General features: G+C 38.5%; 1 long non-coding RNA gene across 3 annotated transcripts; it reads right to left on the reverse strand.

The window, feature by feature from the left end:
* Window positions 1–9,637: 9,637 nt before the first annotated feature.
* Window positions 9,638–16,970, reverse strand: LOC144291162 (uncharacterized). Of its 3 annotated transcripts, XR_013358500.1 has the most exons (4): window positions 16,479–16,970; window positions 16,203–16,283; window positions 13,099–13,256; window positions 9,638–10,574 (listed from the first exon to the last, which is right to left on the reverse strand). It is a non-coding gene; the product is annotated as an uncharacterized LOC144291162 (long non-coding RNA). The 3 variants fall into 3 exon arrangements; XR_013358503.1 differs by lacking the exon at window positions 13,099–13,256; XR_013358501.1 differs by lacking the exons at window positions 13,099–13,256; window positions 16,203–16,283.
* Window positions 16,971–17,923: the final 953 nt, after the last annotated feature.

Raw genomic sequence — 17,923 nt, forward strand, 5'->3', positions numbered from 1 at the left:
TGGGGAAGTAGGGACGCCAAGGAGAAGAGTGTGGGTGGTACCCAATCACTCAGTCTGGTTGGTGGAAATTTCAAGGCTAAGCAGAAATATGCTGAATTTTCTTTGGCAAAAAAACATGTGTTAAGAATACCAGTGATTTCTTAATCCAATTTTGCAAGTACAAACAATGACTGTCTATTATAAAAAGGGCTATTCAGATTTAGATTTCTTCATAGTTCCAATAAGGCAAAGATCAAATTTATAATGTAAAAAAGGAAAAACAAAGAAGTAGACAGTGAGTGAGAAGTTTCTAAAACTTTGGAGGCATCGTCACTATAATTTATGGCATTTCATTCTATAATTTTTGCAAATGGAAGGCAATATGCAAAACCGAGTTAAAATGTTATGGTTACAGAGATTTTTACTCTCTCATGTAAATCTAAAATAAAATAATAAAAGTATAAGCTTTTTCAAAGGCCAGTGATGTCAATATTATTGATTGGTAAGGCTTCTTGGTTATAATGCCAACAATCTCATCAAATCAAGAATTTTTGAGGGACACCTGGGTGGCTCAGTCAATTAAGCATCTGCCTTCCGCTTGGGTCATGATCCTGGGATCCTGGAATGGAGCCCCACATTGAGCTCCCTGCTCAGTGGGGGTCTGCTTCTCCCTCTGCCTTTACTCCTGCCCCTTTCCCTGCCCCTACTTGTGCTCTCTGTCTTGCTCATTCTCTCTCAAATAAATAAATAAAATATTTTTTAAAACCCACAAGAATTTTTAAACCCATCATTTGGATGTTCCCAAACATCTAACTATTCAGTGCAATGTAGACATGTAGACAAAACATACGAATAGCATAACTCAAAACACAAAGATATTTCACAGAACCTCGCAGGTTGCGTACAGATATTTGGGATGGTGTAGTTAGATGCTCATTGCTCTTATCTCAGGCCTCAGGAAATGGGCTGTGCAAGGTGCATGGCTTTGTTTAAATCTGCCTTAAGCTAGCTGGATTTTTTTGCTGAAATGATTTATGATTACAAATCTTTGCTTTAATAATCATACATGCAAGTTAGACTATTTTGTTTAGCACATCAAGCAAAAATTTTAAAAAAGATTTGTAGTGTGGGGGTACAACCCGGGATCAGGAATTTATTAAATTTATTTTAGAGCTCTGCTTGGTCTCAAGTGGACAACTGGTAGCTGCATTTTAAAACATAACAGAAAGCACCAACCACATATGACTTAGTTGTCTTTTTTCTTGAAATGAGGACAACACAAGAATGAGTACTCTCTCTAACCAGAGCATCCCCCTTGGAGAGAGTCAAGAGTGGCAACGCTCATTCTACCAGAGGAACGTTACTCTAAACCCAGTACCCCAAATTTGGAACTTAAGGCAGGGGAGAGTTTAACCAAATAAATAAAAGAAGAAGAAGAAAGAAAGAACAGAGAAAGGAAAGAAATGCTTCCCTTATTAATAACTTCTAAGGTTATTACTATATATGTTTACATGCATTGATATGCACCCAGAACTAACAACAAAAAGTCAGGCTCCCATGGCTCTAATATAGAAGCAAACAATGACCCAAACCAAATCCTCCTGTGTGGTAAAGAAGTAACTGAGACAGGGAAAAAAAGAAATTACTTCCTGATTTTCTGAGTTTCTGAGGCTTTTAGTGAAAGAGATCATTCTTCTTGACTCAGGACTACTACCTTTTCACTGGTGGCCCTGCGGGAAGCTTACACATTCTTCCATAACAATATAGGATTTTCTTTCCAGAACGGCCTATGTTTTGCAGTGCCCATCAAATAATAGAATTGGAGCACGTGAAAGCAAGAAAGGGCATCTTAGAGGGAATTCAGTTCAACTCTTTTGTTTTATCCATGAAGGAACGAAGATGCAAGGATATGAAGGAACTGATCAATAGTTCTGGAGCTAATGAGAAGCAGAGCCCAGGTATCCTGTCACCCGGCCCCATGTTTTCTGCTATAATCTGCCTTTCACACTGCTGCTCATTTGTGGGAGGAATTACGTGTTAACTTGCAGTCCCCTCTTATTTCCACTTGCCTCTTAAACTTTTCTTTTTCTCAGACATGCTCTTTTCTTTCCCTTGTTCTCCTCGAAACTAATCCTGTAACTGCTAACCTTCCAATTCTTGAGTCTTTGCTAAGACAGCGTCTATAATAACTTATTAATGTGTTTTTTTTTTTTTTGGGAAAACGTGGTGGCTGAATAGTGCCATGAAAAGGATATTAAATTTGGATTTAAGATTCCTAGGTCATAATCCCCGAGGATGTCTTTCATTTTCTGTAACTTTGGGCAAATCATTTTGAGTCTCTTGTGTACAGTTTTCTAATTTATAAAATAAAAGCATTGGTCTGGATGATCCTTAATATTGCTTCTACTTCTACAGTTGTATGACTGTTTTGCTTTTTAATTTTTAAAAATTAACTGTGAAATCAAAACAAGAAAAATCCACCTACTTTTTTAATCTTCATAATTCATCACTCACAAATCTATATCCCTCATGCTTTAGGTTCCCCTTTCCACCCAGCAAAATGGGAATTGTTTCTGTGTAGTTCTCCTTATACATTGCTTACCACAGCACCATGCAGACTCAATGGCTTAATAAGTGTTTTTCAATGTGATGATGACAACAATTATAAAATGTAGTGCAAATGTAGACATTCCAATCCCAAATGTTTTTAAAAATCTTTATAGAAACTTCTTTGTTATTTCTATTTTATTCTTCCTTTCAAAGACCAAGAATAAAATACTGGTTTGGGCAGAAATAAATTTGATTAAATTTCTGTAGCATCTGCCCCAGCCAAAATGTTAGTTAATTAAGTTTGAGGGGACCCTAGGAGAGGTATCTTCCTTTCCTGGGCACTGATAACCAGGATTTATCTAGTCTGTTAAAAAAAATATTGGAATTCAAGTAGATTTTTTAAAAAGTTGAAATACAGGCTCACTAAGATTTTAGTTCCTGGGAAGACTGGTATTTCTTTCTTGTTAATGTATTTAAAAGAAAAAAAAAACCTTTTTAGGAGATGAAAGGAGGTAACCTGTTTATAAATAAGACTTACGGAGGTTTATGGTCCCTAGGATTTGCCATAACACGTTCCCTAGAAAAGGAATTCCAAACTTTTGAAAAGGGTGCAGTGTGCCTTCAGTCTAAAATGAAAGTTGAGTCACCAAAGGTAGCTGCCCAGTAGCAAATATGAGTCATTATTCCAAATGATAAGCAAAAGACAAAAATAAAATAACCAGGAGTAGGAAAAAAAAAAGCAGAATTACTGGAAGCTTTATTGGATTACCCAGGAGTGTTAGCTCAACTCCTGTTCTTACAGAATTGGATTTGGCTTTTGAAGCTGTTCTAGCTATCAAACACCATAATAGCTAGCATGGCTGTGCAGCTTCATTGGTTTATTGGCAATTACATCTTTTTTTTTTTTTCTTTTGCTTGTTTGAAGACAGTCTGTGTGAGAGAGATGGTTTATTGGTAATGTTCTTCCTTAAAAAACAAATGTTCATTCTGAGCTTTCTCCTGCTTTGTACTGGTGCTAGGAACATGGGGGTGGCTTTAAATATGCTATAGGAGAAATTCTTGTTTTATCTGGTGTGACACTTCAAGGAAAGAGCAATCCATGAAAAAAAACAGAGGAAAGGGTCTCTTAAGCCAAGTGCAACGAAAACCAGTGAACATTAATTGATCTTTCATTCCCACAACTCAAGGTAAGTGAGAACAGAAAATCCATTTATTAGTCTGAAGACCAATACTCAGATATTTGGATGTCTCAGTAGAGAACAAAAGATAAGCTATCATCACGGGGAAGACACACAGGAAGCTGCACATCTTTATATTACTGCCTTCAGAATGCCTAGTGAATCTCATCAGTGACAAGGCCAGCTATGAATTTAGCCCAGTGCTTGAATGTCTTTTGGTAATTTAGAAGGATATATGTACCATTTCTTGAAATGCTTTTCAGTGAAGAATTTATTTTGTAGGGGTTCACCTCTACAGTGCAAGTGTACCCAGTTATATTAGAAACACATAATTAAACAAAAATCACTTTGGCCAAGTTAGCCCCCAGTAAGATAAGGAGCTGATAATTCCGTATTACTGGTACTCTCCATTTCTTGACCACCTTCCTGAGCAATTTTTTACCATAGATAACTACTCACTAGCTTCTCCAACAAAAATAGAGGAAAGTGTAAAAGATGGAACTCAAACAGGAATTTGCATCCTATGCAAAACAACAGATTTGGGGAAAAGTTCTATGAGAAAGAGACCAGCGCTTTATTTACCAGGAATTTAAGAATTATGTTTCATCTGGCCATCCTTTTGAAGTCCCTCAATGAGAATTTTTCAGAATTGACCACCTGAATAAATAGCAATTTTGAGCTAGGGAAGTCATTAACTATAGATTATAAACTACTGAAAAGTAGGACTTTGTCATGTTATCTCTCTATGAAGCCAAGCACCAAAACATCGCAGGCATGTCTCTCTTAGGTGACACTCTCAAGAGACAGGGCAGTTGTCTCAGGAGTGGGAAGGCAGGAAAGAAGGAAGAGACAGAGCTCCATGTACTAGAGGCCTTGCTACTCTGAAATTATGTTCACAGAGGCCTGTCTCGGACAGCTAAAATCTCACCACTACAGAGATGACCATTTGAATTGTTACCTACTATAATGCAAATATTTCCTGAGAGATCAACACATATAAATAAACTGTTATCTCTCCATGCTGCCACAGTGTGATTTCTGTAGTCTGATTCTATTTTTAGCATGACAGTTGCTGGAGAGCAAATTTGGATGGTGTGTAGGAGTGACAGTGACACTAGTGGGGAGCGGGGATGGCATAGAGATGGAGGGAAGGAGAATCACATGCAAGAACCACGTGCAGAAACCACACAGAGAAAATTGTGCAAAGCAAGGGCACTGACCCAAACATCTCTGGGTTGAGCACAGTGAGTGCCTCCTATATGCCTGGGAGCTGCATGAGGGCCCTGGGCAGCCAGAGCCCGGGAAAGGAGAGAAAGAGGCTCCTGAAATAGATCTTATCTTCACAGTTTGGTTTAGTTCTGACTCTTGGCCACCTACAGAGTAGAAGAGATGACAAGGATTTTGGCTTTGGTGACAGGTCAAACCTGGGGAGGAGAAGATTGCAGAATGGGAGGATGGTTTTGGCCTACCATGGTGTGTGTGTGTGTGTGTGTGTGTAGAAATTTGGATCAGAAATTTGACAGCATAATCGGAGAAGGACAAACATTATATGGTCTCATTCATTTGGGGAATATAAAAAATAGTGAAAGGGAATAAAAGGGAAAGGAAAAAAAATGAGTGGGAAATATCAGAAAGGGAGACAGAACGTGAAAGACTCCTAGCTCTGGGAAACGAACTAGGGGTGGTGGAAGGGGAGGTGGGTGGAGGTGGGGGTGACTGGGTGACAGGCACTGAGGTGGGCACTTGAGGGATGAGCACTGGGTGTTATTGTATATGTTGGCAAATTGAACACCAATAAAAAATAAATTTATATAAAAAAAAGAAATTTGATAGCAGAGCAGGGAGTTCTGACATGAATAGCAGAGTGGTTTTGATAAACAGATGGACAAGTACAGTAAATGGATCTAAGAATCAGAACAGAAGGCTGGAGTTAGGGGTGCAGGTGCAGGTGGTGAGGAGCTCCATGATTGAGAGGAACTATGCTGATCCTTTGCTTTCCTTGGCATTGTGCCTTCTTTGTGCCTTCTTTGTCCTTTTATTATTATTATTATTATTATTATTATTATTATTATTATTTTATGTTTGTCTCTTCTTTCCTTTTTGTTTGTTTTAATTGTGGTTTAAAAAACCCCACATAACATAAAATGCACCCTTTTAACCATTTCTAAGCACAATTCAGTAGTGATAAATATATTCACACTGATGGGCAACCAATCAACCAACCTCCAGAATGTTTCCATCTTACACAACTGAAACAGCACCCATTAGATTACAATTTATCTTTCCGTTCCCCCTCTTCTTAGCGCCCAGCAACCACCATTCTACTTTCTGTTTCTGTGAATCTAAGTACCTCATATGAATGGAATCTCACTGTATTTATCCATTTGTGACTAGCCTCTTTCACTCAACATAAGGTCCATGTCGTAGTCTGTGTGTGAATCTCATTCCTTTCCAGGCTGATAAATTTCCTTTGTGTTATAGACTGTACCTGGTTTATCTATCCATCCATCAGTGGACACAGTGGGTGCTTCCACCTCTTTGTTACCAGGTGTGCTTTCCATGTGTAGTAGTTCCTTTCCGTCTTCTTCTTTGTACAAGTCAGGGAACTGAAGTATATTTTAAATCATTTCTTCACTAAGTAAATCCATCAGGAGGAAGGGAGGAAGCATAGTGTATGGAAATCAGGTTAACAGCTTGGTGTCCAGTAAATAGTTAACTGCATGATCTAGGACAGTTAATATGGTTGGGCCTCTGTTTGTACATCTGTAAAATGAGGAGTTTGGTCAAGATGGATGTCCTTCTAAGGTCTATGATTTCTTGTTCTTGATCCTCGTGTTTAAAGCAAGAGGGCTAATTTTTCCCTGCTTGTATGAGATTATTTTGGATTTTCTTCTCTTTGAGCAAATGATTCTTTAAGAGAAAAATTCTCTACTTCTAAGCTCTTTTTGAGTCTGTTCATGTTTTCTTTTTTTTTTTTGTCTGTTCATGTTTTCAATTTGCACTGCCTTTGACATGTAATGAGTTTCATTAGTTTCCTTTATTTTTATTTTTTATTTTTTAGAATTTATTTATTTATTCATGAGAGACACAGAAAGAGAGGCAGAGACATAGGCAGAGGGAGGAGAAGCAGGCTTCATGCAGGGAACCCGATGTGGGACTCGATCCCGGGAATCTGGGATCATGCCCTGAGCCAAAGGCTGACGCTCAACTGCTGAGCCACGCAGGCATCCTAGATTTCCTTCAGATAAACTCTAAGATTTTCTCTTTTAAACCTAAGCCTCAATTAAATGTTTTTAATACACAAATATTCATTATATTTATATATGTCCAGAATTATGTTAGTCACCATGAGGAATTAAAAGAGAGTGTGTAGTATAAAACAATGGTGTGGCTCTAAACCTAATCAACTGTGTCCTGAGTTTGGGGTATTATTGCTTTTTAAAATTTTCTTTCAGCTTATCCTAAACTTATACTTGAATTTTATTGTCATTACTATTTCTAAAATTGATTAATCCTGCGATATTTCTTTCTCTGATTTTCTTTCCCCATTCAGAACATTGAATTTTTTTCGTCCGGGTAATATTAACATGTATCTAGTCATTCACAAACTAAAGCCTTTGCAAATATGGCATGGTACAGAAAGCTCTGTATTTCACCTATCAAGGCATGTCACGAAGAAAAATTAGAAACAAAAATTTTTAGTTATTCAAAAAGCATGGTAAGTATACAGTAATACAAGCTATTTTAAAGGACTAAGACTCGGGATCCCTGGGTGGTGCAGCGGTTTAGCGCCTGCTTTTGGCCCAGGGCGTGATCCTGGAGACCCGGGATCGAATCCCACGTCGGGCTCCCAGTGCATGGAGCCTGCTTCTCCCTCTGCCTGTGTCTCTGCCTCTCTCTCTCTCTCTCTCTGTGACTATCATAAATAAATAAAAATTAAAAAAAAATAAATAAAGGACTAAGACTCTTACTCTGGAAAGATGAAGGCTTATGAATGACAACATCACCATCTAACAAATATTGATAGATTTGGATGAAAGGATTCTAGAACTAGGAAGAACCCAACTGAACTCAAAAAATGAACTCTGGACAAATTAAATAAGAAAAACCTGACATTCAAATGTGCTGCTGTGAAGAAATAGCCTGGGCATACTGGATGCACCAAGTTCCCAGGAGAGGCAAGGCTGTACGTATAGTTGCAATAGAGGTTGATAAAGGAATACAACAGGTTTAAAGCAGAAATTATGCAGAAAGAAGGGCCCCCATGCACATGGTTTGGTAGCTGCTTTTACATGTGGCTGTTTCAACTGTACATAGTCCCTCTGGAGATAGAGGAGCTCATGTTAAAATTGCTACTATGGACTGCATTGTGCATCATCTTTTGTGCCTTCCCCACATAAATTCATATGTTGAAGTCCTAACCTCCAGTACTTCAGACTGTGACTGTATAGATAGAGCCTTTATCATTGTGTTTAAATTGCAATAAGGCCATTGCATTGCCCTAATGCAGTATCATTGGTGTACTTATAAGAAGAGAAAATCTGGACACATGCATGTATGGAAGGAAGATGGTGTGAAGACACAGGGAGAAGGCCACCAACTACAAGCCAAGGAGCAAGGTCTGTGGTAGATTTTTCCTTCACTATTATCAGAAGGAAACAATCCTAACCAAACCTTGGTTTAGGACTTCTAGCCCCATTTATTATTATGAGACAATAAATGTCATTTAGGGGTGCCTGGATGGCTCAGTTGGTTAAGCGTCTGCCTTCAGCACAGGTCATGGTCTTGGAGTCCTGGGACCAAGCCCTGTGTTGAGCTCAACGCTCAACAGGGGGAGTCTGCTTCACTCTCTCCTTCTGTTCCTCCCTCCCCCACTCATGCTCACTCTCCCTCTCTCAAATAAATAAATAGAATCTTAAAAAAAAATTCTGTTGTTCAAGCCACCCAGTCTGTGGTATTGTTATGGCAGTCCCTAGCAAACTAATATGGTTATAACGCACTTTTATTTAATTTATTTAAGAAACACCTATACAGAGCTTACTATGTGGCCAACACATTTCTAAGCACTTTACAAATTTTATTTAATTTTTTAAAAAAGATTTTATTTTTATATAATTCTACTATGCTCAGTGTGGGGCTTGAACTCACAATCCCCGAGATCAATAGTCTCATGCTCTACTGACTGAGCCATCCAGGAACCCCAGTACTTTACAAATCTTAATTATCATAACAACTCTATGAAGTAGGATCTACTATTGTCCCCATTTTACAGATTGGGTAACTGAAGCACAAAGACATAAGTAACTTGCCTAACTTGGTAACTAAAGGAGCCAGTATCTGAATATGGGCAGTCTGATTCAAGTCCACATTCTGATACCTTTCTCTACAAGGTCTGATGTCCTTTGTCTCTTAGGATTGAACCAGGGGTTCCAAGATACAGGTTGAAACTTGTCTCCACAGAGTTGTGTGTGTGTGTGTGTGTGTGTTTAAATCTAATACCACACCATCCCTCCCTGCCAAGTAGATAGAAATCACATTTCATAATGTTTTTCTAGATTTTTAAGCCTCACATCAAGGAAAACAACCCAGGATTCTTACAAAATATCTGCTGGAAAAAAATATATCTGTTGGTCCTCCATTAGAGGCAGAATACTGGACTTTCCAGGCTTTGGATGAACAATTCTTATTTCTTACCTAGCAACATTCCATAGAGGTATGAGAGGAGTGATGTCTTCTCTGTTAGCTAGCAAAGAACTCCTTCTAGTTATATGGAACTTGAAGAATTGCATGAATGGTGGGGCTCTGTAGTCATACAAGACAGCTTACAGGCAAAAGCCTTTTCCATTTGCATCCTTAGCTATCAAGAGAGTGTCAACCAATATGTGTACAGATGCTTGACTTCAATGTGTGAAAAAAATCTTTCTACAAAATCAACCAGAGAAGCCAAATTTAATTAATAAACTTTTTAGAACATGAGCAACCAGGGAAAGATAATCACTGCAGGGAAAGAGGTAAGCTTTTATTCCTGGCCATAAAACACAAAAGTTTTGAAGATCGGTGTTTTAGTGGTATTTTCTATGAAAAGCATTGGAAGCCGGACTGCAGCTCAGCTGGGGAGTTAGTTATTAAATGGACTGAAAGTACACATGTTCAACCTGCTGAACATGAACCATGCTGCACACCTCCCCACACCCTGCCCTTGAGAGTTTCAGGTTGAAAGACTTTGTTTGAGTTGTTCATTGCTCAGAGTCTGGAGTGGAGGAGCCAGAAACACACCTCTTTACTCTTTACCATTTCATCTGACTCACTTGGAGATTTTGTGGAGATGACCGTGAGAGGCCAAGGTGGTGCCAGCAAAAGTTTGGACTTCAATGAATCAACAGACTTAGTGATAGACAAAAATGATAGAGTGATGGAGAGGCTCCATGTTCTACTTGCATTCAGTAGCTTTTTCACTCCTCTCAAGAGTTGATGCTGGGCCTCAAGTTATACAAGAACAACTTGATAGAAGGTTAGCAACAGATCCTTTTCCAATCATGACAGAGGAAACAAAACCAAAGTATGCTCAATAACAAAGGGGCAGTGACCTGTGACCTCTTCTAAACCATTCCTTCTTGCATCCAATCCAAACTGTGGCTTCTTTGAAATGATCCATGTGGTTTTCTATCTTGTTCTACTAGGAAGCATTGGCGTTACCCCCACCTCTAGTTATCTCTGATATTTCCAAACAGGTCCCAGTCCCAAAATTTCCACTGCAGAGAAATCCTAAGCAAGCTTGTTGGCAAGTCTCTCCTGTTGTTCTGGGAGCCAGCTCTGCCCCAGGTGTTCTAATGTTGACATGCACTGCAGGGAGCCGACTTAGAACATCTGAGAACAAAAGGAGAAAAACATTATGAAACGTGATTTCTACCTGGAATATGCCAGATAGGAAGGAAACAAGTCCTTTGTAAGGAAGCAGGTCTCAGCCTGAATCTCAGTGCCTGGTAAAGAATGCCAGGAGGCTGTTGTTGGGGGTGGTGGTGGGATTGGTATGGAAGGAGGGTCATGATTTGTAAATGAGACTGTCTGGCTCCAGAGAGGCAGCATGATATTGAAATGCTCACAGTTCCATTGCTATTAGCCCCTACCAAACCCATAGTAGGGACGTGGTACATTCCAGTGTGGTCCCTTCACAAAAATAAGAAGCAAGGCCAGATTCACCCACACCAGTCATGTAAGAAAACTTCATAAGAAGCCAGGGGCCTGAGAAACATTTCTATAACTGAAATCTTTGTAGATCTATGGTATCTTTGGAGATGTTGCTAGAGAATGGAATTATATGTGAGGTCAAGACTGGATCTGACTTCCTCTCTAGGTAGTTTAACCTACATGGAAGGCTTTGGAGAATTCAGTTCTTCATGCATGCAGAAGCCTTCCACTTCCCTAAAATGAAGTTCTTTATCATCCTCTTAAGCAGATACCATGACGACACAGCAGGTAGCTTTATGCTCCTTCAGGTCCTTCTAACTCGAATAACAACATTGCTAGTTTATCATTTCCAGCGAAGTCAGGCAATACCTGCTATGCAGGATTTCTAAGCAAAATAATTTACTGCAAGAAACTGTCAATTGCCTGTCTACCTTGGTGGCTCTGAAGAGATTGACAAAGACCAGAGATATGAAAGGAAAATATTTGTAAAACCAAATCAGAGTCCCTGCTCCCTCCTTTTGGCATAATTCTTATCTTTCTAGAGTAATTCTAAGACTCCTATTCAAGTTGAAACTTACCCTGATGCCTTTCTATGATGAATATTTGTATAACTGGTTGTTCATCTGTTCCTTATTTAGTTAACCAATCTATTGTAGATGAAGCCTAAGTATATGGAAGTGAACCAATTTGCATGTATTTTAGGTCAGAATAAGAGTTTCATCCTACAATAGATGAAGCTAAATGTCGCACAACAAAGCATATTATATGAGGCCTTTGTAAAAGGAACATATACATTTTCTGACAATTACTTTAGCACATTGGGTTCAAGTAGAACTTATAAAAAGATCTTATTGGGTTATTCTTAAATAACCCAATATGGATGAAAGTACCTAAATATTTTCTCACCGGAGCAAACTTGTATTGGTTAAATTATGCTGATGAGTTGCATAACTGAATCAGGAAGCAGCCATACCAAAAACCCACTTGAGGTTTAAAGAGCAATGAAGTTAAAATAACTGTGGTCTCCAAAGTATTGAGTCAAGGAAATGCTCTGAGTTCATGGAGTGATTTGGAGAGAAGCAAATTGAATTCAGTGGTTATAAGGCAGTAAGATTTCTGAACCAATCAATAGTTAAGAGATCTAGCTTTAGATTCCACCTTTTGTTGCTGTACACTGGGGAATTCACTTCTCTCTGGGTTTCATCCATAGAGTAAGGTGCTTGAATTAGATTATTTCTCTGAGGTCCCTTTCAATTCTGTTACTCTGTGAGATAGGTGACCTTAGTTTAGTGTATGCTGGTTTTAATCAGCAATACTTTTTGTTGCTGTTTATACATAATTTAATTAAAAATTGTACTACATTAGGGTGCTTGGGATTTTCTCAATTTTTTTAAAATCCCTGCATTTAAGATGGTTAACCAGGCTATTTAAATAGTTTAAGACTAGAAATCACCAGGTAAAATTGATAGGATCATTAACTGTACCTCAATAAAATAACGATAAAAGAATAAATGCAGCATGGAGATTATTAGATTAGATTATTAGATTAGATCGTCACAATAGTAGCATGGAGACCTTATATCAAAGACAAGGATGAAGATGTTTAACATTTGTATAAGTTCTAGCAGACAGAACATGAGAGCAAGGGAATTCAAAGAAGGCCATGGTAGGAAAATAGATGTTCACAAATATTTGCTTATTCTGGAACATAAATTTTGATTTAAAAGAATAAAGCACACACAGAGGATGATCAAAATGAGCATTTGTAACACTGAAGAAATAAAATACTGTAACATGAAAAGGCCTGCATAGGGGATCCCTGGGTGGCTCAGCAGTTTAGTGCCTCCCTTCGGCCTGGGTCATGATCTTGGAGTCCCTGGATCAAGTCCTGCATCAGGCTCCCTGTATGGAGCCTGCTTCTCCCTCTGCCTGTGTCTCAGCCTCTCTCTCTCTCTCTGTCTCTCATGAATTAAAAAAAAAAAAAGGCCTGGATACTTCATAGGCTGTAAGCAAAGATCTAAGTAAAACTTCTTCAATAAAAGTTAATATCTGAATAAATGTTAGCTTATACTCTATCTTTTCAAGCCTAAGTTTCATGACCTCAGCTGGTAAACTTCAAAGCCTCTACTCAAAGAAGAAATTCTGTAGAAAATATGGAAATCTAGAAATTGCAGCAGAAGAGGAACATGATAGAGGTACTAACCTAATGCGTAAATGTTCATGTCAGAACTGTGAAGGATGACACTATCCATTGGCTGAGGAACTCGTTACTGCCTTTGTTAGGCTGGGTTGCCTAAGATGGGGACTGGGATGGAGATTTGTTTGAAGAAGTTTCAATGGGAATTCTCTCTAGATCAACACCTGGAAGAGAGTGAAGGGGAGCAGGATTGGGCAAGAGAAACTAAGTTGTGGTTCAGCTGCAATAATGGCTTTAGCCAATCCCACAGAAAGTTCTGGAGCTGGGATGGCTTTTAAAAGTTGTCTTCAATCAAGGTAAGAAGGCTGGACCTATATACATTCATACAAATTGGTCATTGGATGTGAGCTGTATCTCAGGAAGGAGCATAACCTGTGGCAATGCAGCTCCCCATGGCTGATGGCAGTGCCCAGAGAGAAACTTACCTGAAGGGACATTTGGGGTACTGTACCACAGCATCTACTATTTGGTTTCATAGTATGAAAACTAACTCTTCACTGTGTAAAAAATTATATAAAATAGTAACAAAACATCAATAGACAAGAGATCAGCTTCTAAGCAACCTTACCTATCTTTTCCAGAAAAGATCATGATAACAAATGCCTTTGAACAGACAAAACAGATGCCACCAAGTCTATGCACCAAAGCTAGCAAACTTGATTCATGGAGAGTCTCTGCAAAGGAAATCTGGCAATATATCATCTATGCCCATATCCAATAATAACAAATTAAGAGAAGCATTAAAAAATTTCTTAATAACAGGAAGTAGTGACTACTAACACCGTATCTGTGAGGAAAGAATCAAACAAAATGATATAAGGGGGGAAAAAACTCAACAACTTAAAAGGGACAGGAGTCTGGAACGAGGTAGTATCATAGGGAAAATGTGTCCTAGCATCTCACTATACCTAAGGGTATCACCACATTACAGCTCATTACTGTGACTGCAATTTTTAACAACTAGGTATTTGTGAAAATTTGTATTCTATAAATTTTGCTTATAAAAGAAAAATAAATTTCAGAATTATTTCCTTTTAGAATAGTTTTTTTTAAAGATTATTTATTTATTTATTTATTCATGAGACACACAGAGAGAACGAGAGGCAGAGACACAGGCAGAGGGAGAGGGAGAGGGAGAAGCAGGCTCCATGCAGGGAGCCTGATGTGGGACTCGATCCTGGAATTCCAGAATCACACCCTGGGCTGAAGGCAGGCGCTAAACCACTGAGCCACCCAGGGATCCCCTCCTTTTAGAATAGTTTTAAAAAGCTTGATGCTTATTCATAGTTATCCAGAAAACCTTGGTGGTCCAGATTCCAGTCCATCCTTGAAAGGACCCATATAGCTAAGTGTTTACTATATACATAAACTTAGAAGTTAAAGGTTAATAGGCATGGCTTCAACAGGTTTTATTAGGTAGATGTTCACACAGAAGTTCTGTAGCAGTGGCTTCAATATCCTATTTCTAAAAAAAAAAAAATATCCTATTTCTTTCCTTTCTTAATCAGGTCCCCCAGAGAGTATACTTGATAAGCAAGAAATTAGGCACGGATTCTTTCAAGTGAATTAGACAATTCAATTACAAGGAGTTTGGAGCATGCTCTTTGCCTCACTAGCTGCCTCACCCTTGCTAACCGAGCTTAGAAAAACGTCTGCCAGCAGGTAGAATTCTGCGCCGGCTTCGTCATCCACTCAGTCTTGCTTTCAGAGGGGAAAATGGATATAAAGAAGACAGTAAAAGCAGGGCTCTGACCAGCCTTCTGAAGCCATGACTGCTTTGGGAATGAGCGGTTGTTGCTTTTCCACTGACTCAGCTAAGTGTGAGAAGAAAGTATTCCTGAAAATTTACCTAACTGGAAAGTCAATGGAAGTAAATTTTTTGTGAAACGCTGAATCATTCTGATATATTAGCCAGAAGTTTATGCAATTTCTTTTTATCACCGGAAGATCTTTAGTAATTGTAGGCACTCCTCTTATTTCAATAGTTTTGGAGAGGGATTGTTGACACCTTAGATTAAGCCAGTGGATACTTGCCACCTTTTTCCATTCATAAAGTCAAAGAACGAGGCATGTGCCGAAAACCTGAAAGTCATTACAGGACTGGACTTAAAAACAATTTTTTTTTTTTTTTGCTTTGAAGTCTTTTTAACATTCCTGTAAGATCTCTTTATCATGAATACAACTAAATCCTCTCATCTTTTTTTTTTCAGATTGTAATAAGAATACTTAACACGAGATCTACCCTCTCGACTGATTTTTAACTGTACAATACAATGTTGTTGACTATAGGTACAAAGTTGTACAGGAGAAATCGAGAGCTCATTCATCTTGTTAACTGAAACTTTACGCTTCTTGATTAGTAACACCCTGTTCTCCCCGTAGTCTCTGGTAACCAGCATTCTCCTCTGTCATCCTGCAAAACTGACTACTTTAGATACTTCATATAAGTGAAATCATGAACTATTTGTCTTTCTGTGTCTGGCTTATTTCACTGAATATAACATCCTCAAGGTCCATCCATGTTGTCACGTATTGCAGAATTTCCTTCACCTTTGAGACTCAATAATATTCCATTATATGTATAAACCACATTTCCTTTATCCATTCATCTACCAAAGAACACAGAGGCTGTTCCCATATCTTGGCTACTGTGAATAGTGAGTGCTGTGATGAACATGGAAGTGCTAATAACTCTTCGAGATTCTAGAAATCTTCTCATCTTCAGTGCATACAAGTCATATTCACTCTCTGCCTTTCTCTTACCCTCCTCTTTCTTTGTTCTTGGTCAAGCCTCCTGGCTTACACAGAATTTCTGACATTCACCTTGATTGCTATGTTTTCATAGAAAAGCATGATATATTATACCCTGGCAACCTCTCTGCTAACTAAATCCACCCATTTTGCAGGTTAACAGTTCTGCTTATAGTGTATCTTCAACACAGCACTGGGAGTGCTGCGGGCAGTTGAATAAATATTAACAAGCAAAAATAATTATGTCTCCTTTACTTACCTTTTCTGTTTGAAGTTGCTTTACATCTTCTGTAGTCCTCACCAGACATAAGATAAACTGACTCAAATTAGAGATTTTTACACTTAAGAAAGAGACTCACCTTTATATTTATCCCAATTGTTAATTTTCTACTCAGATAAAATATCTAGCATGATGTAAGCCTTGAAGTGGAGGGATCCATCTGAAAGTATGCATAAAAATATGTAAGACCCATTCAAACTATTCATCATGGCCCCATGGTTAAAGAAATCCAAACACTCAATACAAATCAAATGAGAAAATTGGCCATAATCTCAAAAACAGAATCTTATACTTTTAGATCTTACAAAGAAAGACTTTATTTTTCCTATGAAATCATAAACAAAGATTAACATACCTGACCTTGAAAACATGGTTGGCTGACTTAATTCCAATATCATTGGAGCAAGCTGGAACTTGTTATTTGTCCCTCAGTGAAATAAGGCACATTTGGAATATACCCAGTGTTCCTAACTTCATGTTGGAGGAAATCACAGAGGATAGCTAAAGTTACTTGAGGTAGCATTCCATTGGTGTTAATGATCAATTAAAGAACTATTGTGAGGGGGTAATTTCTAAAATATGCCTGACCTGGGAGGAAGAAAGAACCTTGAATTAAACTGGCAACACAACTTAAAGAATTCTTGTTGAAAGTGAGAACTTAAAGTTTCTCCAACCTATAGAAGCTTTGATTATACCATTGGCAATTTATTTTACTATACTTAGTTTTACTCATTCACTCATTCTTCCTTTACCTTAAGTGGGAACATAGCTGTAAACTATCATTGTTCCATGAGAGGAAAAAACAGATTATAGTTCTACTTCTTCCATGGCAGAACTGGGACCAGACTTGTCCTCCCACTGTAAGTGACTAGAAAACAGAACAAAATTTATGAGACAACTATTTTCAGACATTAGTCAGTAGTATAGGACTGTGATCCTTAAGAGAAGAGAAACAAAATAGGAGAGTCCTATGATCACCAGAACTTTCTGCCAGGGCACTTTCTGGATTACAGCATAGGGATGAGGAACCCAAGCCCAACAGGTAGGTCATGTTAAATGAGGAGACAGATATTAGAGTTCTGGGAGAATGAGGAGGCTGAAGTCTATGGTGTAGACTAATAGTGAGGAGAGAAAAGCTCTGAAAGTTTGAATGGGTTCCCCTTTAGTCTGTGCCTGAATACTAAACTGAGCATGCATAGAATGAGAATACATAAGGCAGGGGTAGTAAAAACTACAATTACTGGGGAAAAGATAAATATCAGGGAACTATAAGCTTCTAGTTCAATTCATAGAACACAATTCATGGAGCTCACACAACGCTGAGAACATTCAAATACAGACCTCTTTAAACACCTAGCACATTCAGTAAAGACCTCAGGAAGACCATACCTTAGAAGTAGGACTAGGGACACCTGGATGGCCCAGTCAGTTGAGTGTCTGACTTGATTTCAGCTCAGATCATAATCTCAGAGTTGTGAGATCGAGCCCAGGGTTGGGGTCCACACTGGGCATGGAGCCTGCTTAAGATTCTCTCTCTCCTTCTTCCTCTACCCTTCCCCCTTCCCTTGTGCTCTCTCTCTCCTTTCTCTGAAAAAAAAAGAAAAAAGAAAAAAAAGTAGGACTAAACTAACCATAGATTAAGGCTATTCTACACCTCTGTAACAAAACTTAAAAACCAAGCCTAAAAAGGACCAAATTTATCTCCAAGTATTTTAGCCACCTGCCAAAATCCCACAATACTCTTTCAAGGAAGATAACAAAATCCAAATGATCAACACACCAAAAAATCACAATATCTAG

This window comes from Canis aureus, chromosome 19 (genome assembly GCF_053574225.1).
Source record: "Canis aureus isolate CA01 chromosome 19, VMU_Caureus_v.1.0, whole genome shotgun sequence".
Lineage (NCBI taxonomy): Eukaryota > Metazoa > Chordata > Mammalia > Carnivora > Canidae > Canis > Canis aureus.